Source organism: Perca fluviatilis, chromosome 4 (genome assembly GCF_010015445.1).
Source record: "Perca fluviatilis chromosome 4, GENO_Pfluv_1.0, whole genome shotgun sequence".
NCBI lineage: Eukaryota > Metazoa > Chordata > Actinopteri > Perciformes > Percidae > Perca > Perca fluviatilis.
In genome coordinates, this window is record NC_053115.1 from 2,505,682 (window position 1) to 2,533,181 (window position 27,500).

Here is a 27,500-nt window from a genome sequence, read left to right on the forward strand (position 1 = left end):
CGCACACACACACACACACACACACACACACATACACACACATCAGGAGTACTTCATTATCCTGCGTGCTAGCAATTAGCATCAGTGCTAACGACAGCAAAATGATGGAGAGTGCACATACACATACACACAAACTACTTCATTAATCTCTCTGCTAGCAATTAGCAACAGCAGTAATGACTGTAAGCACACACACACACACACACACACACACAGCCCTGCTCAGAACTTTAAAGCTGAACACAGTCACTAAAAGTGTATGGATCAATGAGCAGAGCGAGAGTTGAAACACTGGCTAAATAACAGGTTCAATTCCCTCTTGGCTGCTCTGCTAAAGGGCAATCCTCAGCAACGTTTGAGAAATCATCTGACTCACAAAGCTTTCATTACTGTATCAATCCACGCTGACTTGAAAAGACACAGACATTAAAATCACACTTACAGGTAGATACACTAAAAGCAGTCGTTCAACATTTGGGGGAAAAAGCTTTTCATGAAGCCCCTCACTTTGATTTACGTAAAAAGGACATTCGTACAGTACAGGCCAAAAGTTTGGACACACCTTCTCATTCAATGTGTTTCTTTATTTTCATGACTATTTACATTGTAGATTCTCACTGAAGGCATCAAAACTATGAATGAACACATATGGAATTATGTACTTAACAAAAAAGTGTGAAATAACTGAAAACATGTGTTATATTTTATATTTTATATTTTTTATTAATAAGGGAAAAACTTCCACTAATGAACCCTGACAAAGCACACCTGTGAAGGTAAAACCATTTCAGGTGACTACCTCATGAAGCTCATTGAGAGAACACCAAGGGTTTGCAGAGTTATCAAAAAAAGCAAAGGGTGGCTACTTTGAAGAATCTAAAATATAAGACATGTTTTCAGTTATTTCACACTTTTTTGTTAAGTACATAATTCCATGTGTTCATTCATAGTTTTGATGCCTTCAGTGAGAATCTACAATGTAAAAAGTCATGAAAATAAAAAGGAAACACACTGAATGAGAAGGTGTGTCCAAACTTTTGGCCTGTACTTATATAAAATTCTGACTTCAAACACTTGTCATTCAGTTGGGAGCATGCAGTAGAATATCTGGATATCAGCACAAAATATAAGTATTGATTTATCGGTGCAGGGGCTGGTTTCCAAATATTGGGAAGATCAGACTACAATACAAAAACTTAATGATGTTATGAGGACTGTAAAATATGAATGTATACATTTTTCATGGAAAAATACACATGCTTGAGCTGCTGACACTTCAGTCTGCCGTTGGAGCTTTAAATTAAGAACGTCAAACCCCAAACACTCAATTATTGCTTTGTAAAGATCCCTGAGGGGGGATGGATCTGCACACACACCACTCCATCTCTCTGACCAGCCAGTAAAGCACATAAGCACATAGGGTGGGTGCTCTATGCATGTGTATGTGTGTGTGTGTGTGTGTGTGTGTGTGTGTGTGTGTGTGTGTGTGTGTGTGTGTGTGTGTGTGTGTGTGTGTGTGTGTGTGTGTCTGTCTGTCTGTATGTGTGTGTATCTGTCTGTGTGTGTGTGTGTCTGTCTGTCTTCCACAAACACACACACACACACACACACACAGACAGACACATACACACACACATGAGGACAGAACACACACACATACACACAGACAGACAGACACATACACACACACAGACACACACACACACACACACAGACAGATACACACACACATACACACAGACAGACAGACACATACACACACACACACACAACAGACAGACACACACACACACACAGACAGATACACACACACATACACACAGACAGAGACACACACACAGACAGACACACACACACACAGACAGACACACACACACACACACAGACGCATGAACAGACAGACAGACAGACAGACTGCTTCTGGACTTTTAATTTGTGGAATCTGTTGTCTCAGTCAACATTTCAGTGATGATCTATCAGCAGTGTCTGTCTGTCTGTGTGTTGCATATTTGTGTAATGCAGATTCAGCATTCACACAAATATGTGCGATTTTCAGTCGCCTACTACTTCTGCATGCTTTCAGCTATAAAAACCATTCAAATATCAAAATGTTCAGCTCTTTAAGGACATTTGTGCTTTTATTCAACTTTTCTCCACCATTTATACTTCACTACTTTATACTTGTTTATACTTATATACTACACACCAGGGGTTTTCAAACTTTTTGTGTGTGTGGACCACTATTTGTAATCAAGATTTTTCGCGGACCACCTTGCCTCCACCACATCCATACTTGTGAGAAGTGTGTGTATCTAAATATGTGTATATAAAGTGTGTAATCTTAGATGGGCCCCCCCCCCACGCCCAGATCTCTCCTTTTCCCTTGCTCTTCCTCTCCTCTGCTCTTCCTCTCTCCCTCTCTCTCTCTCTCTGTCTCTCTCTCTCTCTGTCTCTCTCTCTCTCTCTCTCTCTCTCTCTCTCTCTCTCTCTGTGTCTCTCTCTCTCTCTCCTCTCTGTGTCTCTCTCTCTCTCTCTCTGTCTCTCTGTCTCTCTCTCTCTCTCCCTCTCTCTCTCTCTCTCTCTCTCTCTGTCTCTCTCTCTGTCTCTCTCTGTCTCTCTCTCTCTCTGTCTCTCTCTCTGTCTCTCTCTCCCTCTCTCTCTCTCTCTCTCTCTCTCTCTGTCTCTCTGTCTCTCTCTCTGTCTCTCTGTCTCTCTCTCTCTCTCTCTGTCTCTCTGTCTCTCTGTCTCTCTGTCTCTCTCTCTCTGTCTCTCTCTCTCTCTCTCTCTCTCTCTCTCTCTGTCTCTCTCTCTCTGTCTCTCTGTCTCTCTCTCTCTCTCTCTGTCTCTCTGTCTCTCTGTCTCTCTCTCTCTCTCACCGGTAGCCTGACTCTGTCCCTCCGGTGCGGGACAGCTGGCCCCTCCCACATCACTCTCTCTGTCACCTGACTGCAGCTGTCTCTCTCTCCTCTCTGACGGAGCTACCTACCTCAACTGTTTCTGTCAAAGAGAACGTGTTGTGTCAGGCTTTATAAAAGCTAACAGACGTTAACATGAGAGCTGGCCTGTTAGCTTACGTTACATGGCTTGTAAGGCTCTTTTTTTAAATAACTGTTTAGAAAATCTCTAAGGCCTCTTCTCTTCTTCTCTTTTCTTTCCTTTTCTGAGCAATCTTCAAATCTACTGACAACATCAAATTTTGATCAGTGGCCAAACCATTTTTGTGTTGGGGGTGGGGGGGGTTCTTGACCACTATTTCAAGGACAATTAGGAAGAAAACAAATAAAAAGCTTTTATGTAACTCAAATATCACATATTTTTTCCACAAAAAGGCCTATTTTAAATATTCTTTTTAAATTATTCCATGATTTAATGAGCCCCCCCCCCGCCCCCCCCCTACTGTGGGCCCGGGACAACAGACCCGTTTGTCCCCCCCTATCGGTGGGCGTGGTGTGAAGCATGCCTTTCATTTTTTTCTGTCTTTGTAAGCCTGGAATCATTTGAATCAGCGTTTTATGTCAAAAGATAAAGCCTCTAACCAGCAATCACCAGCTTTGTGCTGGGTGAATAGTGGGTCATTATGTCAAACATCAGTCTGACATTCACACATGGCAGACCACAGAATGGCTTAATTAGCCAATCAGACCGGAGAAATTAACTGAGCTGTGTATTAAATTATTTAAATTGAACTTTTTATGCTACAACAGCTGCCATTCTGAGTGATTCTAGTCAATTTCGGTACACTGCACATGATGTATTTGCACAGTACAAATACATAACATTACAAGTCTGCAAGAACAAGTTGCACCCTTGAACGTAAGTGACTCCGTACTCTATTCTCCCCAGTAATCCATTTAAAAAAACAAAAAACTTTTACCGAAGCAGCCGGATATCACATAGCAGCTTTTTTACAAGCTCAACTCAAGACTAATGACGTATAGTGTCATTTAGAAGTGCCGTACGTCAACATCAGCATCTTAAAGGTGCAGTAGGTAAGGGCCGTTACAGAGTCAACCGCAAGGCTACGCATCTCTACGCTTCGGCCGCCATTATGGGTCGATGCGTAGCCAAATGTGTCGTCCTAGTTTTTGATACTACTACGTGTTGTCGGTGGGGGCGACACTGCATGTATTGTAGTACTGCCCTATATTTAAATATAGGATATTATATTGTACATTATCCAAAAATATTGAATCAACTTAGCTGAGCAAATTCATCAAACATAGGACTACTGAGTCACATTTTTCGGTATGTATCAACGTTGTGTGTGTGTGTGTCTATGCTGTGTGCCCTCCTCAAGAGGCTGAAATAGCCTACAGCAGGAGAGAGAGAGAGAGACCCAAATGTATTTATATATTTTTAAAACCTGCTAAACCATGTTTATGCGACCTTTTATTCATGTATTGGTCAGTGCTACCCAATCGTAGTACACTGTACTGGTGGGGAAACACGCCAGCATCTGATAAACAGAAGTCAGCCAGCCAGCTGCTCCCTGACCATAGGTATATATCTATGCTCCCTGACCATAGGTATATATCTATGCTCCCTGACCATAGGTATATATATCTATGCTCCCTGACCATAGGTATATATATCTGCTCTCTGACCATAGGTATATATATCTATGCTCTCTGACCATAGGTATATATCTATGCTCCCTGACCATAGGTATATATATCTATGCTCCCTGACCATAGGTATATATATCTATGCTCTCTGACCATAGGTATATATCTATGCTCTCTGACCATAGGTATATATCTATGCTCTCTGACCATAGGTATATATCTATGTTCTCTGACCATAGGTATATATCTATGCTCCCTGACAAGAGCCACTCTCTCCGGGAGGGTCTGGCTCTGCCGACCGAGCACCGCGGAGCTCTCTGCTGCCCCCTGTTGCGTGGGCGGTGTATTGCATTTCACGCATCGTCCGTGACGCTTGCGTCTACTTGCGTCCGCTGTTTAGACTATGAAAGGGAGCGCGTCGCTCGCGTTGCTTGTTCGCGTTGCTCGCGTTGACTCTGTAACGGCCCTAAGACTTTCTGTCATATCTGCTGAAACTGACCCTATGTTCCAGTAGAACTACATGAAGCAGGTCATTAAAATAAATCCAGCTCCTCTGGCTCCACCTACAGCCTGGAGTGAGATTTACAAAAATCCACAGCTCCCTGATCAGATGCACCAATCAGGGCCAGAGGAGGTGTCTAACTGTTCAGATGCACCAATCAGGGCCAGGGGGAGGTTCTAACTGTTCAGATGCACCAATCAGGGCCAGGGGAGGTGTGTAACTGTTCAGATGCACCAATCAGGGCCAGAGGGGGAGGGTGTCTAACTGTTCAGATGCACCAATCAGGGCCAGGGGAGGTGTCTAACTGTTCAGATGCACCAATCAGGGCCAGGGGAGGTGTCTAACTGTTCAGAAGCACCAATCAGGGCCAGGGGGAGTGTCTAACTGCGTGTCAATCACTGCTCATGCACACGCATTCATTCTCCCTTGTGGGGGGAGGGGCTTAGGAGAGCGTTTTGGGCTTTTAGCAGAAAAGAGGCAGGGTGTTGATGTTCAAATTTTGGGAAAATCCTGGATCTTCATAATCCTACCTACAGCACCTTTAACAGTGAAATAAAGTTGTATAAGATCTTTGTAGCTTGGTATAATATTTGCTTGTACAGTTTTAGCTTTCATAAAAATCTTATATTTCTAGATCCTAACAAACACACAGTCCGATACAAATACCTGCAGTGTGATAATGTAATAATGTAATAATGTAAAGATGTAATAATGTAAAGAGGTAATAATGTAAAGATGTAATAATGTAAAGATGTAATAATGTAAAGAGGTAATAATGTAAAGATGTAAAGAGGTAATAATGTAAAGATGTAATAATGTAAAGATGTAATAATGTAAAGATGTAATAATGTAAAGATGTAACAATGTAAAGATGTAATAATGTAAAGATGTAATAATGTAAAGAGGTAATAATGTAAAGATGTAATAATGTAAAGAGGTAATAATGTAAAGATGTAATAATGTAAAGAGGTAATAATGTAAAGATGTAATAATGTAAAGATGTAATAATGTAAAGATGTAACAATGTAAAGATGTAATAATGTAAAGAGGTAATAATGTAAAGATGTAATAATGTAATAATGTAAAGAGGTAATAATGTAAAGATGTAATAATGTAATAATGTAAAGAGGTAATAATGTAAAGATGTAATAATGTAATAATGTAAAGAGGTAATAATGTAAAGATGTAATAATGTAATAATGTAAAGATGTAACAATGTAAAGATGTAATAATGTAAAGATGTAATAATGTAAAGATGTAATAATGTAAAGAGGTAATAATGTAAAGAGGTAATAATGTAAAGAGGTAATAATGTAAAGATGTAATAATGTAAAGAGGTAATAATGTAAAGAGGTAATAATGTAAAGAGGTAGTAATGTAAAGATGTAATAATGTAAAGAGGTAATAATGTAAAGAGGTAATAATGTAAAGAGGTAATAATGTAAAGATGTAATAATGTAAAGATGTAATAATGTAAAGATGTAACAATGTAAAGATGTAATAATGTAAAGAGGTAATAATGTAAAGAGGTAATAATGTAAAGATGTAATAATGTAAAGATGTAATAATGTAAAGAGGTAATAATGTAAAGATGTAATAATGTAAAGATGTAATAATGTAAAGATGTAACAATGTAAAGATGTAATAATGTAAAGAGGTAATAATGTAAAGAGGTAATAATGTAAAGATGTAATAATGTAAAGAGGTGCTGTGACGTGCCGACGTGTAAGGTGAGCGTATTGTGTCACTTCCGGTGTTCCCGTGTTACAAACGCTAGTTTGCTGCTCCGGCAAAAACTTACTGAACTCTGCTTCACTGTTTAAATTAGCAGCTATTTGCCTGGATTGCATTTGAATTACAATTGTTTTACTCAAGCACTTATACTTAGCTTCACTTACAGCGACTGACTCGCTGAATTTACAATTGTTAAAACACTGTTAGCTACTTTGCGCTTCAGCAATGGCTAATTCCTCTCCCTCTCCTGCTCTCTCTTGCTCTGTGTGTCAAATGTTTAGCTATTCCTCTGCCTCCTTTAGTGATAACGATACATGTAATAAATGTAGTATATTCGCTGCTCTGGAGGCAAGGCTTAGTGAATTTGAGTCACGGCTCCGCACCATGGAATCAGAATCGTATGCTTCCGTAGCTAGCCAGCACCATGTAGTTAATGCGGGCCAACATACTGTAGCTTCTGTAGCTTCTGCTAGCTGTCCCCCGGCAGACCCGAGCAGCCGGGCGAGTGGGTGACTGTCCGAGGGCGTAGCGTTAGATCTAGACCAGGGAGTGCACATGATGAAGGTCGCTCTAAACCGGGCGTCTTCGCCTCTCTAACAGTTTCTCCCTACTCAGCGATACACCCGCTGAGAAGCCAGTTCTGGTTATTGGGAGCTCTATACTGCGATATGTGAAGCCAGCGGCTACAGTAGGCCTACCTACGGTCATATGTGGCCCCGGGCTGGAACGGGCGATATAGAAACCCATCTAAAGCTGCTGGCAAAAAGAACCGTAAATACAGTAAGATCATACTTCACGTAGGTGGTAATGGGTAAATTCGGGAGATCACTAAAATGAATGTTGAGTCACTTTGTGCATACGCCAAAGACAATGTCGGACTCAGTAGTTTTCTCTGGACCCCTGCCAAACCTGACCAATGATGAAATGTACAGCCGTACGTCATCCTTCCACCGCTGGTTGTCGGGGTGGTGCCCAGCTAATGATGTGGGCTATGTGAATAACTGGAGGGCGTTCTGGGGAAAGCCTGGTCTGATTGAGAGGAGACGGCATTCATCCCACCTGGAGACGGTCCGCTCTCATATCAAAAATCTGAACGAGTTTATCAGACATAAACCATGACAACCCAAGTTTGATATTAGTAATCAGAGGTGCAGTGCTACGCGCCCTCTGTACTTCCGTTGGAGCGGTGCACCGCCCACTCATAGTCTAATAAGCACGGTGTCTGTCCCCGGCTCAGATCGGTTAAATCAAAGGTAAACGAAAGATGCGCTATACTTAACAACCTAATTGGAATTAAAACTACTGCAATAGAACAAAATAGGAAAATTAGATGTGGACTATTAAATATTAGATCTCTGTCTTCTAAAGCAGTACTGGTAAACGAGTTGATATCAGACAATAAAATTGATTTATTTTGTCTTACTGAAACCTGGCTGGGCCAATGAAGACTATGTTAGTCTAAATGAAGCCACTCCTCCCAGCCATATTAATACTCAAATTCCTAGAGGCTCAGGCCCGAAGGAGGGAGTTGCAGCCATCTTTGATGCAAGCCTGCTAATTACTCCTAAACCTAAATTACATTATAACTCATTTGAAAGTCTTGTTCTTAATCTTCAACATCCAAAATGGAAAACATTACAGCCAATTATATTCATTGTTATTTACAGGGCTCCAGGTCCGTTATTCTGAATTTTTATCTGAATTCTCAGAGTTTTTATCATGTTTAGTCCTTAAATCAGACCAAGTACTTCTTGTAGGTGATTTTAATATCCATGTGGACGTTGACAATGACAGCCTGAGTACTGCTTTCAACTCATTACTGGATTCAATCGGTTTCAGTCAGAGTGTGCACAAGGCGGCGCACTGTTTTAACCACACCCTCGACCTTGTGCTGGCATATGGTATTGAAATTGAGGATTTAATAATATTTTTCGCAGAATTCGGTATTATCAGATCATTCTTTAATCACTTTCGAATTCTTACTACCTGATTATATTAAATTAGATAAAAGCTCCTACACCAGATGCTTATCTGACAGTGCTATAGCTAAATTTAAAGAAGATATTCCAACAGCATTCGACTCTATGTCATGCCTTAACATAACAGAGGACCTGTATGTTAACCTCAGTCCCTCTCAAATTGATGCATTTGTAGACGGTGTTACGACATGCCTACGGACGACCTTAGACTCCGTCCGCTCCCCTGAAAAAGAAGATGATGAAGCAAAGGGAAACTAGCACCTTGGTATAACTCCCAAACTCGCAAATTAAAACAAATCTGGAGAACCTCGAGATGTAAGTGGCGTTCCACCAAGGTGGAAGAATCTCGTTTGGATTGGCAAGAAAGTCTCAAAACCTATAGGAAGGCCCTAAGAAGGCCAGATCAGACTATTACTCATCACTAATAGAAGAAAACAAGAACAACCCAAGGTTTCTTTTCAGCACTGTCGCCAGGCTGACAGATAGCCACAGCTCTACTGAGCCATCTATTCCTCTAGCTCTGAGTAGTGATGACTTCATGAGCTTCTTCAATGATAAAATTACAACAATTAGAGATAAAATTCATCACCTTTTACACTCAACTTCTAACGGTTCACCTTTAAGCAGAGTCGTTAGAAATAAAGACTAGTCTCGACATATACTTAGACTGCTTTTATCCTATAGATCTTCAACAATTATTGTTAAAGATATCCTCAGCTAAGCCATCTACCTGTCTCTTGGACCCCATCCCAACGAGACTACTCAAGGAAGCATTACCTGTGGTTAACACCTCATTACTAGATATGATCAATATGTCTCTATTAACAGGTTATGTACCACAGTCATTTAAAGTAGCTGTGATAAAACCTCTTCTGAAAAAACCCACCCTGGATCCTGAGGTCTTAGCAAACTATAGACCTATATCTAACCTTCCTTTTCTATCCAAGATCCTTGAGAAGGTGGTTGCTAATCAGTTATGTGATTTTCTACATAGCAACAGTTTATTTGATGACTTTCAATCAGGATTTAGAAAGAATCATAGCACAGAGACGGCACTGGTGAAAATTACTAACGACCTTTTAACTGCTGCAGACAAAGGTCTTGTCTCCATTCTTGTTTTACTAGATCTTAGTGCTGCATTTGACACAATTGACCATTCAATCCTGTTACAGAGATTGGAACACTTGGTTGGCATTAAAGGAATTGCTCTGAGTTGGTTTAGGTCCTATTTCTCTGATCGATCTCAATTTGTGAATGTTAATGATAAATCCTCCAGAATGCGCTAAAGTTAGCCATGGGGGTTCCTCAAGGCTCAGTGCTTGGACCAATTCTATTCTCCTTATATATGCTTCCTCTAGGCAATATTATTAGAAAACACTCAATTAACTTTCACTGTTATGCGGATGACACCCAATTATATCTTGTCAATCAAACCAGAGCGAAACCAGTCAGCTAGCAAAATTTCAAGAGTGCATTAAGGATATAAAATCCTGGATGACCTATAATTTTCTGATGTTAAACCCTAACAAAACTGAAGTTATTGTGCTGGGCCCTAAACACCTCCGAACTTCATTATCTAGAGATATAGCTACTCTGGATGGTGTTGCCCTGGCCTCCAGCACCACTGTTAGAAATTTAGGAGTTATCTTTGATCAGGATATATCCTTTAATGCCAATCTAAAACAAACCTCAAGAACAGCCTTTTTTCATCTTCGTAACATTGCCAAAATTAGGAATATCCTGTCTCAAACGACGGCTGAAAAACTAGTCCATGCATTTGTTACTTCCAGGCTGGACTATTGTAATTCCCTACTGTCAGGTTGCTCAAATAAGTCTCTTAAGACTCTCCAGCTGATCCGAGAATGCTGCAGCGGTGTTCTCCACAAGAACTAAGAAAAGAGATCATATTTCTCCTGTATTAGCTTCTCTGCATTGGCTTCCTGTTGAATCCAGGATTGAGTTTAAAGTCCTTCTCTTGACCTACAAAGCTCTAAATGGTCTAGCACCATCATATCTAGAAGAGCTCCTAATACCCTATTGTCCCACTAGAGCACTGCGGCTCCCAGAATGCAGAGTTACTGGTGGTACCTAGAGTCTCTAAAAGTAGAATGGGAGCCAGAGCCTTCAGTTATCAGGCTCCTCTCCTATGGAACCAGCTCCGATCTGGGTTAGGGGGCAGAAACTGTCACCTCATTCAAGAATGAACTTAAAACTCTCCTATTTGATAAAGCTTATAGTTAGGGAGTGAGGAGTTGCAGTGTTCACCTAACTGGCCCAACTGCTTCTCTTCATAATTGTTAGATTAATAATACATAACAAAGTAGAGGGAGGCAGGCCAGCCAAGCCAGATCCGGCAGGGGGAGAGTTCTAAGCCCGAAAAAGCTACCTCTCCTTATGACCTGTCTCTCTTAGTTACCTGTTATAGTTACGCTGTTATAGTCCTAGACTGCCGGGGGACTTCCTTCCTTTGACACACTGAGCTGCTCTCTCCTCTCCCTTTCTATTACTGTTACTATTACTGTTACTATTACTATTACTATTTGTGTGCAGCCCATCCCAGAAATGCTTGTTACTAATCCTAGCTTCTGGGGAGTTTACTCCCCGGAGTCCTTATGCTTTTTTTCCCAGCGCGTATTTCCTTGGAGAGCGTTGGCCCCAAGACCCTGGTTGCAGCTGTCGCGTGGTCCTGCTGCACTCCCTGCTGAGCTCAGCGATGCCCTGCAATGTCATGCTGCGTCCTGCTGAACCCTGCAGCTTCCCGCTACATCCAGTCACTGTTCCATTATTAATGTGACTACTGCCTACATGCACTGTTCATCACACCCCAACCGGCTCGTCAGACACCGCCTACCAAGAGCCTGGGTCTGTCCGAGGTTTCTTCCCAAGAGGGAGTTTTTCCTCGCCACTGTCGCACTGCTTGCTCTTGAGGGAATTACTGGAATTGTTGGAATTGTTGGGGCTTTGTAAATTATAGAGTGTGGTCTAGACCTACTCTATCTGTAAAGTGTCTCGAGATAACTTATGTTATGATTTGATACTATAAATAAAATTGAATTGAATTGAATTGAATTGATTACAAGCTTCTGTCCAAGGTCTTTGCCTCCAGGCTGGGGAGAGCTATGGAGCAGGTCATCCATCGGGACCAGACCTACTGTGTGCCCGGCAGGTCCATGGTGGACAATGTCCACCTCATTCGGGATGTTTTGGAGGTCTCCAGCTCGTTGGGGTTTAACACTGGTCTGATTTCTCTAGACCAGGAAAAGGCTTTTGACCGCGTTGAGCACAGCTTCCTCTGGAAAGTAATGGGGAGGTTTGGGTTCAGCGCTGGTTTCATAGCCAAGATCCAGGTGTTGTACAGTGAGGTTGAGAGTGTGCTGAAGTTTAACGGCAGTCTGTGTGCTCCTTTTAGAGTGTGTAGAGGCGTCCGGCAGGGCTGTGCTCTGTCCGGGATGCTCTACGCACTCTCCCTAGAACCCCTCCTCTGCAGACTACGCCACAACATTGAGGGTCTGATTTTACCTGGTTTTAGTGACAACATGGTTTTATCGGCTTATGCTGATGACGTCATTGTTTTTATTAAAGGCCAGCATGAGTTGGACATTTTAGAAAACACTGTTTTGGGTTTTAATATTTTATCTGCAGCGAGGGTGAACTGGCAAAAAAGTGTAGCCCTCGCTGTTGGTGAATGGCATGACGGTCTCCGGTTCTCCCCAGGACCTGGTCTGGGAAAGGGACGGTTTTAAATATCTCGGTCTGTTCCTCGGTACTGAGGTTCGGTAGTGCGGAGAAACTGGGAGACCGTCATGGAAAAAATTGACAATAAAATGAACAAATGGAAGTGGCTACTCCCTCAGATGTCTTATAGAGGTCGGAGTTTTAGTTCTGAATAATCTGGTTGCATCCCTTTTTGTGCACCGTTTAGCTTGTGTGGACCCCCCGTCAGGTCTACTAGCTCAGATACAGCGAAAAATGGTGGATTTTTTTGGGGGTCTACACTGGGTGCCACAGGGGGTGCTGTTTTTACCACCAAAGAGAGGAGGGGGACAGGGCCTTGTCCACCTGGCCAGCAGAACGGCCACTTTCAGGCTTCAGTTTATACAAAAGTTTTTGACAGGGCCGCTCTGACTTGGTGTGGAGGAGCGTGACCAGCTGTATCCTCAGACATGTGAGTAAACTGGGGCTGGATGCTGCTCTGTTCTTAACTGATCCTAAATCTTTAAAGTTAAGTGGGTTTCCTCCCTTTTTATCAGGGCGTTTTTAAATCGTGGGCCCTTTTTAACTGTACATTGAATGATAGGTCTGACTCTCTGCACTGGTTGTTGGAAGGAGCCGCTGGTCAGGCGGAGCAGACTGGACATCTGCGGCGGGGTGCCGGGCTGCTGGCAGCCCTGAACCGATCCAGGACCCTGAGCCTGCAGCAGCTGGTGGAGGCAGCAGGGCCTGGACTATCGGGGCCGGGGCTCTGGGCTCTCCTGCGGGTCTGACCTCCATCCGGGTCGCTCGCGAATCCTCAACCTATGGACCCAGAAGCTGAGTGGGAGAGAGGGCTCCTCATGGAGTACGGCGGGGAAACTATGCCAGAACCCACAGACCCGTTCCCAGGAGGTCTACATGAGCCCAGAGTTTGGAAGGGAGACCGGCCCCCTGCTAGCTGTCAGTGTGAGCGAAAGCTCACCCTGCACGGAGCAGACAAAGGGACACTCTACCAGAACTGTGTGAAAGCCATCAATAAAAAGGACTGAGTGGCAGACCCCCACTGTCTGGAATGACAGGCTGGGGGGCATCCTTGTCCCCGTGCGGAGGGTTTTATACAAGCCTCCCCCTCAAAAAACGGACCGCTGACCTCCAGTGGAGGATTCTACATGGTGCTGTCGCCTCCAATGCTTTTATCTCTGTTCTTAACCCGACTGGTCTGCGCCGTGCCTGTTCTGTAACCTGGAGACTGTCTTAAGTTAGTGCTACTGAGTTCTTCTCTTCTTCCTTCGTTTTAGTCTTTTTGTGTGGTTGTGTGTTTTATGGGTGTGGGGGGGGGGGTCAGTTTGTGTAAGGAGTTTAAGTTATATTTACTGGGCTGTGTCTATTGGTATTTATTTGTTTGTGTTGTGTGTTGTTTTTCTTTTCTTCGTTTTTCTCTCTCTTCTCTCTCTGTCTCTCTCTCTCTCTTTCTCTCTCTTTTCTCTCTCTCTTCTCTCTCTCTTTTCTCTCTCTCTTTTCTCTCTTTTTTTCTCTCTTTTTCTCTTTTTTCTCTCTTTTTTTTTTTTTCTTTTTTTTTTTTTTCTCTCTCTTTCTCTCTCTTCTTCTGTGTATGTCTATGTTGTCTATCTTGTGTATCTCTGTCTTGTGTCTATGTCTATGTGTTTTTATGTATCTATGTATGTTTTCTATATGTATATGTCTATGTCTATCTCTATCTCTGTATATGTGTATATCTATATATGTATATGTATGTATATATGTATATTTGTATGTATGTATGGTTTTATATATATATATTTTTTTCTATATTCTCTCTCTTCTTTCTCTTTTTTCTCTTTTTTTTTTTCTCTATCTTTATATTTTCTCTCTCTCCTCCTTCTCTTTCTCCTCTGTCTCTTCTCTGTCTCGTGTGTTTGTGGTTATTTGGTTATCTGGAATCTGTGGGATAGATGGCTGACTGTCATTTCAGATTCACGTTGGGAGTTGTGTGTGTGTGTGTTGTGTGTGTGTGTGTGTGTGTGTGTGTGTGTGTGTGTGTGTGTGTGTGTGTGTGTGTTGTGTGTGTCTGTGTGTGTGTGTGTCTGTGTGTGTGTGTGTGTTCTGTGTGTGTGTTTCAGTTCAGTTCAGCTTTGTTTATGGTATCAAATCATAACTGGGTTATCTCGGGGACACTTTACAGATGGGGTGGGTCTAGACCACACTCTATAATTTCCAAAGCCCAACAATTACAGTGAATTCCCTCAAGGAGCAAGCATTAGCGGTGGCTGTTTGGAGCAGTGTGAGGAAAAACTCCCTTTTAGGAAGGAGCCTCGGCAGACCGGGCTCTTGGTGGTGGTTGTCTTTGGGGCCAGTTGGGGGGGTGATGAACAGTGGGATAATAGTCACATTAAAGAGATAATGGAACAGTGATACTCCAGAGGAGGTCATCGTGGAAGTTCATGTCATGTGGACAGGATGCATACAAAGGGAAAGTTGAGATGAGAGCGGCTCAGTGTGTCACAAGGGAAGGAAGGAACTTCCCCGTTAGTCTAGAATTATAACAGCATAACTAAGAGGCAGGTTAAAGAGGTGGCTGGTCGAAGCTAGAACTCTCCCCAACCGGATGCGGGCTGTACTGGCCTGCCTCCCTCTACTCTCGCTATATTATTGATTATATAGTAACTAAAGCTGATGACTCTGAAGAGGAGCAGGTGGGCGGGTTAGGTGGGCCTGCAACTCCTCACTCCTAACTATAAGCTTTATCAAGGAGGGTTTTCAGTTTACTCTTAAAATGTGGTGATGGTGTCTGCCCCGAGACCCAGACTGGGAGCTGGTTCCATAGGAAAGGACCTTGTAGCTGAAGCTCTGCCCCCGCTGATCTACTTCTAAGAGACTCTAGGAACCACAAGTAGCTCTGCATTCTGGGGCCAGTGCCCAAGTGGGACAATAAGGTAATAGGAGCTCTTCTAGGTATGATGGTGCTAGACCATTTAAGAGCTTTGTAGGTCAGGAGGGAGGGTTTTAAATTCGATCCCTAGATTTCACAGGAAGCCAGTGCAGAGAGAAGCTAAAACAGGAGAAATATGATCTCTTCTCTTAGTTCTACGTCAGAACCGTGCTGCAGCATTCTGGATCAGCTGGAAGTCTTAAGGGACTTATTTGAGCAACCCTGATAATAGAGGATTGCAGTAATCTAGTCTAGAAATAGCGAATGCATGGACTAGTTTTTCAGCATCGTTTGAGACAGGATATTCCTAATTTTGGCAATGTTACGAAGATGGAAAAAAAGGCTGTTCTTGAGGGTTTGTTTTAAAGAGTGGGGCGTTGAAGGATATATCCTGATCAAAAATAACTCCCCAAATTTCTGACAGTAGTGCTGGAGGCCAGGGCAACTACCATCCAGAGTAGCTATATCTTTAGATAATGGCGTTTGGAGGTGCTTTGGTCCCAGCACAATAGCTCAATTTTGTTAGAGTTTAACATCGGAAGTGTGGTCATCAGGATTTTATATCTTTAATACTAGTTGAAGTTTAGCTAACTGACCACTTTACGTCTGAGCTTAATTGACAGATATAATTGGGTGTCGTCTAGCGTAACAGTGAAGTTAATTGAGTGTTTCCTATAATATTGCCTAGAGGAGCTATATAAGGAAAATAGAATTGGTCCAAGCACTGAGCCTTGTGGAGCATGCATGGCTAACTTTAAGTGCTTGGAGGGTTTATCGTTAATGTTAACAAATTGGGATGCGCTCAGAATAGGACTTAAACCAACAGCTGCGATTCCTTTAATGCCGACTAAGTGTTCCAGTCTCTGTAACAGGATGGTATGGTCAATAGTGTCAAATGCAGCACTAAGATCTAGTAAAACAAGAATGGAGACAAGTCCTTTGTCTTCAGCAGTTAGAAGGTCGTTAGTATTATAGTATATAGTATTTTCACCAGTGCGGTCTCTGTGCTATGATTCTTTCTAATCCTGATTGAAGAAAGTCATCAAATAAACTGTTGCTATGGAAATCACATAACTGATTAGCAACCACCTTCTCAAGGATCTTGGATAGAAAGGGGAACTTAGATATAGGTCTATAGTTTGCTAAGACCTCAGGATCAAGGAATTCGGTTTTTTTCAGAAGAGGTTTTATCACAGCTATTTTTAAATGACTGCGGTACATAACCTGTTAATAAGGACATATTGATCATATCTAGTAGTGAAGTGTTTACCGCCGTGCCCTTCTTTAGAAGTAACCCTCGTTGGGATGGGGTCCAAGACACAGGTAGATGGCTTAGCTGAGGGATATCTTTAACATACTTGTTGAAGGTCTATGGGATAAAAGCAGTCTAAGTATATGTAGGGACTAGTTGTTCTTTCTAAGCGGTCCTGCGTTTAAAGATGAACCCGTTAGAAGTTGAGGGCAGGTGATTAATTTTATCTCTAATTGTTATAATTTTATCATTAAAGAAGCTCATGGAGTCATCACTACTCAGGTATAGAGGAATAGATGGCTCAGTGGGAGCTGTGGCTATCTGTCAGCCTGGCTACAGTGCTGAAAAGAACACTGGGTTGTTCTTGTGTTTGTGTGTGTGTGTGTGTGTGTAGTAGTGTGTGTGTGTGTGTGTGTGTGTGTGTGTGTGTGTGTGTGTGTGTGTGTCTGTCTGTATCTGTGTCTGTGTGTGTGTGTGTGTGTGTGTCTGTGTGTGTGTGTGTGTGTGTGTGTGTGTGTGTGTGTGTGTGTGTGTCTGTGTGTGTGTGTCTGTGTGTGTGTGTTGTGTGTTATGTGTGTGTGTGTGTGTGTGTGTGTGTCTGTCTCTGTGTGTGTGTGTGTGTGTGTGTGTGTGTGTGTGTGTGTGTGTGTGTGTGTGTGTGTGTGTGTGTGTGTGTGTGTGTGTGTGTGTGTGTGTCTATGTGTGCTTTATTTATTTTTTATGCTTTATTATTTTTGTCAGTTAAACTCAACACTTCCCTGCTCAGATATTTCACATTCCAGCAATTTGCAGCATTTGGTTGGTATATTTTTAATGTGACACAGCAGAAAGTGTTAAGTTAAATTTGACAGTAGCAAAAAAGGTGATGTAGGAAATACTACTTAGGCAAGTTGGTCAACTACTGTCACTATATAGCGAGCTAGCAGCTAACAAGCTAGCAAACCAAAAATGACATTCTCAAGCTTCGCTAGCTTGCTGTCAGTTAACATTAATAGTATCTGGGTCACTGATAGGACAGTAAAGTTCACACAGTTTAAATCAAAATATAGACACCACAGACTTTTGTCACCACTAACTACAAACCATTCCTCTTCTGTGCAGCAGCACAACTCCGAACTGGTAAAAATACAGGCGTTTAGACAGTGGCTGTCAGCGTCTGAGCGGCGGAAAGCCCTTCAAGCGTGTTAGTAAGAAGGTAAGCGGGGAGAGCAGCAGCTCCACGGAGCTTTAGAGAGTAGTATATAAGGAGAAATACCTGTAGGGAGGTTGGTGGGAGTGGATGGGTCAGACAACAGGACAGAAGCGTAAGCCCACCTACTACCTTCGAACATAACTTCGTCTAAAGTGGCGCCAATAGTCCCCAACCAAAGCGTTTAGATAAAGCGTGTTACGTGATTACTAAAGGAGACTTTTAAGCGTCAATAACAACGACAAAAGGTCACCTGACCAGCGTCCGTTATTTTACCAGATGGGAGTGAGGGAACCTGTTGGATACTCCAACAGCTGAAGGTTAAATGGAAGTAAATGGAGAAACACAACCAGAAAACCAGTAGCTTTCTCTCCATTTTGGACTCTTCAGCTCATCTTCCCATTCCTCCTGTCAAAAGGCTTGTTGTAGGCTACTGAAGGAAGAAGGGCTGTGGAAATGTACAATATTCTGAATTTACCTAAAACCTGGCCGGGCCAGATGGCTTGTTTCCACAGACTCATCTGAGTCAACAGAGTTCTCCTCCCATCTCCGTAAAATATATGGCGTGTTATCAAGACACATACTAAGCTTTTAAGCGTGTTAATGCTTGCCGTTCACCACAGTGCTAACCATTGGGCCACAGTGCTAACCATTGTTCCCACCGTGCTAACTCCCATTGGTCCACAGTGCTAACCATTGGGCCACAGTGGTAACCATTGGGCCACAGTGCTAACCATTGGCGCCACAGTGCTAACCATTGGACCACAGTAAGACAGCACCACAGCTAACCATTGGTCCACAGTGCTAACTCCTATTGGTCCACAGTGCTAACCATTGGGCCACAGTGGTAACCATTGGACCACAGTGCTAACCATTGGGCCACAGTGGTAACCATTGGGCCACAGTGGTAACCATTGGGCCACAGTGCTAACCATTGGGCCACAGTGCTAACCATTGGTCCACAGTGCTAACCATTGGGCCACAGTGCTAACCAGCATTGGGCCACAGTGCTAACCATTGGGCCAAACAGCCAGTGCTAACCATTGGACCGTGTGGGGGGGGGGGGGGGTGGGGGGGGGGGGGGGGGGGGGGGGGGGGGGGCGGGGGGGGGGGGGGGGGGGTCACAGTGCTAACCATTGGTCACAGTGCTGCCCATTGGGCCCACAGTGGTAACCATTGGGCCACAGTGTGACCATTGGGTCACAGTGGTAACCATTGGGTCACAGTGGTAACCATTGGACCACAGCCCCCTGGTAACCATCACCACAGCGCTATTTTCACTGGAGCCACGAGTGGTATTGGGCCACAGTGCTAACCATTGGGTCACAGTGGTAACCATTGGACCACAGTGCTAACGATTGGGCCACAGTGATGTAACCATTGGGCCACAGTGGTAACCATTGGTCACAGTGCTAACCCCATTGGGCCACAGTGCTAACCATTTGGGCCACCACAGTGGTAACCATTGGGCCACAGTGCTAACCATTGGTCCACAGTGCTAACCATTGGGCCACAGTGGTAACCACATTGGGCCACAGTGCTAACCATTGGACCACAGTGCTAACCATTGGGCCACAGTGGTAACCATTGGGCCACAGTGGTAACCATTGGAGCCACAGTGGTACAACCATTGGTCCCCGGAAGCTAACCACTGGGACCACAGTGGTAACCATTGGGCCACAGTGGTAACCATTGGGCCACAGTGCTAACCATTGGTCCACAGTGCTAACCATTGGGCCACAGTACTAATACATTGGTCCACAGTACTAACGGGGCGCGGGGCGCTGGGTGGGGGGGGGCAGGGTTGAGGCTAGTGGGCTGGTGGTTGAGGTGCTTATGGGCCTGGCGAGGTGCTACATTGGTCCAGAGGAGGATGCTGGCATTGGTCCAAGTGCTAACCGATTGGGCCAGAGTGAAGGTGACGGTTACGAGTGGTAAGTTGGTTAAGTGGTAACATTGGGTCGCGGTGGGGGCCATTGGCGTCCGTGCTAACCATTGGTCACAGTGGTAACCATTGGGCCACAGTGCTAACCATTGGGCCACAGTGCTAACCATTGGGCCACAGTGGTAACCATTGGTCCACAGTGCTGGGGTGTGGGTGGGTATGGGCAGGCTAAGGTGGTGCTAAATGGGCGGGTAAATGGGCGAGTGGTAAATGGAAGTGGAAATGGGCTGGTGGTAAATGGACAGAAGGGGTGTATGGGCTGGTGTAATGGAAAGTGCTAAAAAATGGGCGGTATGTTGTGAACCATTGGGCCACAGTGGTATTTCTCTTTTTTTTTCTTCTTCTCTTTTCATAAGTGGGTAGTGGTAACTTCTCTTTTGGCTGTGCTCTTTCAGTGGTACTGTCACTGCTTTTGTGTCTGTAGTCTTTCTGTGTGCTTTCTGTGGTCTTGGTCTTCTCTTCTGTGCACCATTGGCCACAGTGCTAACCATTGGCCTAATGGTAACCATTGGTCACAGTGCTAACCATTGGTCACAGTGTAACCATTGGACCACAGTGGCAAGTCATTGGCCACCATCGTTGTTGTGCTGTTTGTCGCCGAATCAGAGATAATGTACTTATTGTACAGCACCAGGGGATAATAAGAAACAGAAGTCCCAGCAGAAGATGGATGACTCCGTGTCCTGTGGTGACTGCCATCCCATCTCAATTGACCTCACCTTGTTGAACCATAAGACTACTTGTCAATACTCCCCTCCCATTACATTTTTATATATGTCTTTCTGTGATTAACATCACCAGGATCCACAGATCGATACCCACCTCTGTTGTATCAAATTATAATCTCGCTATCAATACCCAGGGTGTGTATGTTCAGTTGAAAGAAGGCCGGATCAATAGCCAGCAGCTTACTGCAGCGGCAATCCTGACCTCACTAGCACTAGCTGCCGTCCTGACAAAATGATAACGCACTGGCCAGATCAATAGGTTGTGGTTGGTATTGTATCGCCAAGACGGGTGTACTACCAGCAGACCAAGGCACGAGGCTGACAGACAGGCTGTAATGTTACAGTTTTGAATTCAACACACAGTGTCATTTTTGAGTGTCAAATAAATGAGATTACTCTTTGATTATGTGATTAAAGGTCCCATATTATGCAAATTTTCAGGTTCATGATGGATTTGTTGCCAGTGGGACATGTTTTCATGCTTTAATGTTTAGTGTGGTTCTGAAGTAAAAGTCCTGTACCCTTTCCTCCAAAGTCTAATTTATGCAATTTTATGATGAAATTAGGAACCTGCAAGAATTTGGGTTTGATGAAAGACTTTCCCTTTCTAAGATATATTACGTGACTTCTTGCAACAAAAAATGCGGGGATTATGAAATCATGCACTCAGCCCCAAATATTTTTGGCGAGAAATCCGCAATTTATGCAGCGAAGTGTGACGTGTTGAAAAAATGCGACCTCCCCTCATAGATGTGCGGACTTTGGCTGATTATGTTGAATTCATGCAATCGCTATAATCACGTCATTCCCAAACGCTGTGTCCGGTTACCTCACTAGGGGTCCGTGATGGTATGCAGGGCGGTCCGTGGAAAAGCAAAATAAAATATAAAATAATAGTTTTTAACCTTCATTTTAGCAGGAAATTATAAAATGTAATGAAGAAGCCTCATTATTATTTTAATTTCCGAAGTTAGTTTCTGATCTACGGGTCTCTGAGAATGTTTTGCTTAGATGTGCTGTTAAAGAGGACAAACTCACATAGCCTTACTTTTTGAGGACTTGTAAAACTCTGAAGATTAATAATCCCTCTAAACTTTTGCCTTTATCCAAGTAGGTTCTTATTATGTGTTATTATATTCATAAAAGCAATACTCCATTTGCTAAGGAAATGTTCAAATGAAGCCAGATGTACGCCTCCGGTGCTTGAGTAAATAAATAAATTAAATATGTGGCAGCCTATGAGCCTGTTGTTCTGATGCTTGATGACAGTTCTAGTTAGCGTAGCTAGTAGGCCTATTAAGAGGTGTGGGTTAACAGACACGCACACACACACACACACACACACACACACACACACACACACACACACACACACACACAATAAACACACACACACACACACACACACCATGCACACACACACACACACACACACACACAATAGCAGACACACACACACAAACATGCAAACACACACACACACACCATGCACACACAGCCACACACACACACACACATACACACATGCACACACACACACACACACACACACACAATAGCAGACACACACACACACACACACACACACACACACACACAATAGCAGACACACACACACACACACACCATGCACACACACACACAACACACACACACACACACAATATGCACACACACACACACACAAAGCATGCAAACACACACACACATAGCAACACACACACTTTTTACACACACAGACATGCAGACACACACACACACACTTTTAGACATGCAGACACACACAGACACACACACACACAGACATTACAGACACACACACACAGATATGCAGACACACACACACACACACACACAAAGACATGCAAACACACACACACAGATATGCAGACACACAGACACACACACAGACATGCAGATACACACACACAGATATGCAGACACACACAGACACACACACAGACACACACACAGACATGTAGACACACACACACAATAACAGATATGCAGACACACTGACACACACAGACATGCAGACACACACACACACACAGATATGCAGACATATCAATATCATCATTGGCATACACAGATTACGCAGACACACCACAGGCACACACACACAGACATGCAGACACACACACAGATACACACACACACATGCAGGACTCAGCCCTAAATATGTAAACTAGCCTGCGTATACTTTTGTATATTTACATAAATGTTCATTAACATGCAATCATGTCCCTATTTTAATTAAATACACACGCAGTGAGTTTTACATGTGACTGATGTGGGGAAAGGACTTCAAACTCTCCTGGTTGAAGCATGAAGACAAAAGATGAACCAGAAAAAACAAAAGGGTCAAAGGCACGTTAAACAAACTTGACCCGGTTTATTGTCTTGCATTTGTGTTAGTCATCATGCTAGCGTTACTTTGAGATCTCCACTTTTGAGCAACATTATGAGCATATCAGCACTTAATTTAATTCCTGCATTGTGGTGAATTTTTCTGCAACAATATGGGCCTTTTTCTGCATCAAAGTTATGGTGCAAATGTCTTATTATATGTGCTATGCTTCTAGTACTTTATAGGAATGGTTATGCATGGTGCATGGTTTTATGTATGCATGGTTATGCAATTGGATGATTCCCACATGGGAAAGCGTGGACCAGTAAATCAACATAAAAACTAATATAGAAAGTCATTAAAGTGCACATATTATGAAAAAAATCACATTTTCTGGGATTTGGGGTGTTATTTTGTGTCTCTGAGTTGCTCCCACACGATACAAACTTTGAAAATCCATCCATGGTGTTCTGAGTGAGATCCGGTTTCTGAATGTGTCCTGCCTTCAGTCTCCTGGTGAGCTGGTCAACATCTGCACGGCTTTCATCGTCACTAGCCGAGACGAGAGGCTAACCGTTAGCATGCTAGCTCGTTCTCAATGGCAAAACACTGCTACAACACACACTAGTTCACCATAATCTACTAAAGAACTACTTCCATGTCCCTTGTACTGACAGAAGTTGGAGAAACAGCTAGCTAAGCTCATGTAGTCCTCACCTAGCTACTGAGCATGTGTGACTCCCAACAAAGATGTTACAGAAGTTGAGAGGTCTCACTCTGTAGCTAAAACAGAGACCTGAACACAGGGTGAAAAGAGGAGCTGCAGCAATGTGCAGTACAAGCAAAAATATTGGTGTTTTTGAAAAATTAAAACCATGTAAACCTATTCTGATATAACCTCTAAATACAATTATGAACCTGAAAATGAGCAGAATATGGGCACTCTAAGAACACAGACAGGTTTCTGGTGTGTAATAAAATACTATAAATGCAAATCAAACAAATTTGGGCTAACTGTCTGAACATGAAGCCTTTCACTTTGTATTCTGTTCTAGAGAACAGTAAGCATGACGACAAACCAAAGGTGTATTGTGAAGCTTTGTTCACCTCTCCTTGGCTGCTCGTCCCGTGTCAGGTTGCATTATGGGTAGCAGGTTCGGCTGTTAAAGGTTGAGGACGGCCTGCAGAGAGCGTCAGGTTCAAGTCTGTCAGCAGCTCAGGAGATTTAAGCTGCAGCTGTAATCACTATCGACATCAACAGCAGCTTCCTGCTGCCTCCTGCTGTGTGTCTGAGAGTGTGAATGGGACAGTTCGCACCAATCAAAGTCCCGGTTCTCCCCTGGGGCATCACAACAACATACATTTGGGGTTTCAGAGGTGAATTACAGCATCAGGTAAAGAAGCATTTCTACTTTATAAATGTATTCTCATGTCTAGTTCTTGAAGTTGTAGCTCAGCGAGCATTAGAACGTGTGTTACAAAGTGACTGGAGGATGGACTACAGTTTGGTTTGGAGCAGAGTATGAGGGCGTGCCCTGACAGTAGCTAGGTAAGGACTACTAGCCAGTCAGAAACAGAGTATGAGTGCGCCTGACAGTAGCTAGGTAAGGACTACTAGCCAGTCAGAAACAGAGTATGAGCCGTGCCCTGACAGTAGCTAGGTAAGGACTACTAGCCAGTCAGAAGCAGAAGGTATGAGGGCGGCCCCTGACAGTAGCTAGGTAAGGGACTACTAGCCAGTCAGAAGCAGAGTAGGGGGCCTCTAACAGTAGCTAGGTAAGGACTACTAGCCAGTCAGAAACAGAGTATGAGGCGTGCCCTGACAGTAGCTAGGTAGGACTACTGTCATAAACAGAGTATGAGGGTGCCTAACGAGTAGCTAGGTAAGGACTACTAGCCAGTCAGAAGCAGAGTATGAGGTGCGCCTGACAGTAGCTAAGTAAGGACTACTAGCCAGTCAGAAGCAGGTATGAGGGCCCTAACAGTAGCTAGGTAAGGACTACTAACCAGTCAGAAACAGAGTATGAGGCGAGCTGTTTGGAGCAGCTGGTGAACAGAGTTTTCTGTTGGAGATGGTCCAAAGTCCCTTTGGGGGGACTTTGAGGCTTTTAACTTTAAACCTATAACATGACCAAAAAGATATATTACACGATAAAGGCAACATGGTATCATGACTTACGGGTAAACATACAGCCCACTTTCTTAAGCCAAGTGGTGGTTATCTGCACGCATTTTGAGCTCTATACAGCAGACAGTTGGGTTTATATATTATATATATATATGGTCTAGGTGTCCTCACCCTGCAGGGTTATTTTGAGCATCCAATACTTCATTTCCTGCATTCTAGATACACTGTATGCACCAATTTATGGTGGGGACACCTTCATTTATCTTATGAGAGAAGACAAACACAGATGACATCCAACATATAAAAAAATTAAATGGAATATATAACAGTAAGGAGGCTTTTACATCAGGGAACTAAGATTGGATTACAAAGTTGACGCCAAAGCAACGAGGACAAAATAAAACAGGCTACTAATATTAATCTTAAATATGCGGTGAAGGGAGGATACTGGCGTTAGTGGAGGCGGAGCATTGGGGCCCGGTCGCTACGCACACATTACGCACTGCCCTCGGATCGATGGAAGATGAGAAGTCTCTCTGCATGTTCTGCAGTAGTTTAGTCTGCTGTCACATTACTCGACCCTGTATGTGTGAATACAAATATCTGAAGTGAAAGTTCTGTCATATAACTATGTTGTTGCGTATCATTGCACAGTTCTAAGTGGGTGTATGGGAATCCTGGAGCTTCCTTTAGTGGGTATACTGCGTATATCTGCGTATCACTTAGACTACACCACCGGTGTCATACATACGCCACTTCATGACATCGGTCTGCAACATTCAATCGCTTCTGATAAAGGAAAGGGAAAAGCCAAAAAGCATAATATGAGCACTTGCATGCTTTTTCATATATTCCATGAATAAAACTAACTCTGACTCCACCAGATGGATACGCTTCTCATTAGCTTCGGCATCTCCATCTGGGGAACTTTCCGTTGGAGAACTTTTTGGGAAGGGGGCGAAAATCCTTGGTTATCTGATTGGATAGTCCACTGTCTATCACCACCTATAGTTGGTGATAGACGGACCAAATCAACCAATCAGATCAAACTCTTGCCGAAACCAGTCGGAGAAGGCAGAAACATCTTTTCCTCTGAGAAAAGCCTCCAGTGCCGTTTTTTTTTGCTCTTCTTTCAATGAAGGAATACTTTCTATTCAGATAAAACTTCGCTCGCGATACACGCTTCATCTCATCCGAGGGAAGCCACGCGTTGTTTAGACCGAACAGTCGGCTTCGCTGCGGTTCACACCTAAACCCCGCCTCAAAACCAACACTGATTGGATTTGGTTGTTTCGCGACCAAACCAAATGTTCTCTATCCCAAGATACCAGACTGACCTGGGAGGAGAAAACTCGGAGCCGGCCAGATCAGGACGCTCTCACCAGGTTACAAAAAAACATGCTCTGTTCAAAAAATACAAAATACAAAAAATGAATCCACTAAAGCAGTGTTTGTCAAATAGGGGTACGGTTCCCCTTAGGGTACTCTGGAGGACTGCAGGGGGTACGTGAGATATTTAACAAAATGTTTAATAATAACAAGGCTGTTGTCCAGAACTTTGTTCCTCTTTATGTAGACCTACTTTACTGTAGACCAAAATGGGACATTTTTGTCGCCTTCTTTGGACCTATTCTGGCCTTCCCTCCTTCTACTGCTGTTACTGTACTTCTACTGCAGTTTCTCTAGTAGAAGTTTTTCACTTTTTTCGAATTTATGTCACTGTTTTTGAAGTTTTTGATACTATTTTGACCTATTCTTGCCTTAGGCTACTTCCTTCCTTCTTCCTACCATATTTTTTCCAAGGTTTTGACTTTTCTTTTTTGTCTCCTTTTCTCATTAGCATTTAAATGTTTATTTTTTTCCAGGTCCAAGGCTGTAGTTTAGTAAATCTATCGCTGACAGCGGTGTACTGGTCCCTCTTTATGTAGACCTGTTTTCTATCAAAAGTGATCAGCTCTGTTCACGGGTACTTTGGCCTAAAGAAACAATTCAAAAGGGGAACTTTATTTGAAAAAGTTTGAGAACCACTGCACTAAAGAAACTGAAACCTTCCCCACCATCTTCCTCCCTCTCCCTTGCTCTGCTACCCAAACCTCCCAAACACAGTTTAATTATTCAGGGATGTCATGGGAAGTGGAAAAGACGGTTTTATGCTCGCTCTACTTGTCTGAATTAGGAATCTAGCGAGGTCCAAATAATGACCTGCTTATGAGTCTCAAGGATGTGGTCCATCAGCGCTCATTAATAAATGTATTGATCTGGCGTGCGGCGCCACGTCGAAGGTCTTATGAGTCTGCAGACAGTCATGCAAGGTCGCTGGTATGAAGAATGGTGTGTTGACAACAATCCTGTTTGTGTGCAAGTGTGCATATATTGTTTTATTGAGCTAGCACACACATATAACTATGATAATGTGTGTGTGTGTGTAGTATTGAACCATTTGCACAAAAATCTTTTTAGTGTCAAACATTCACCCTCTGCAGGCTTCAAGTTTGCAGCTAAAGGA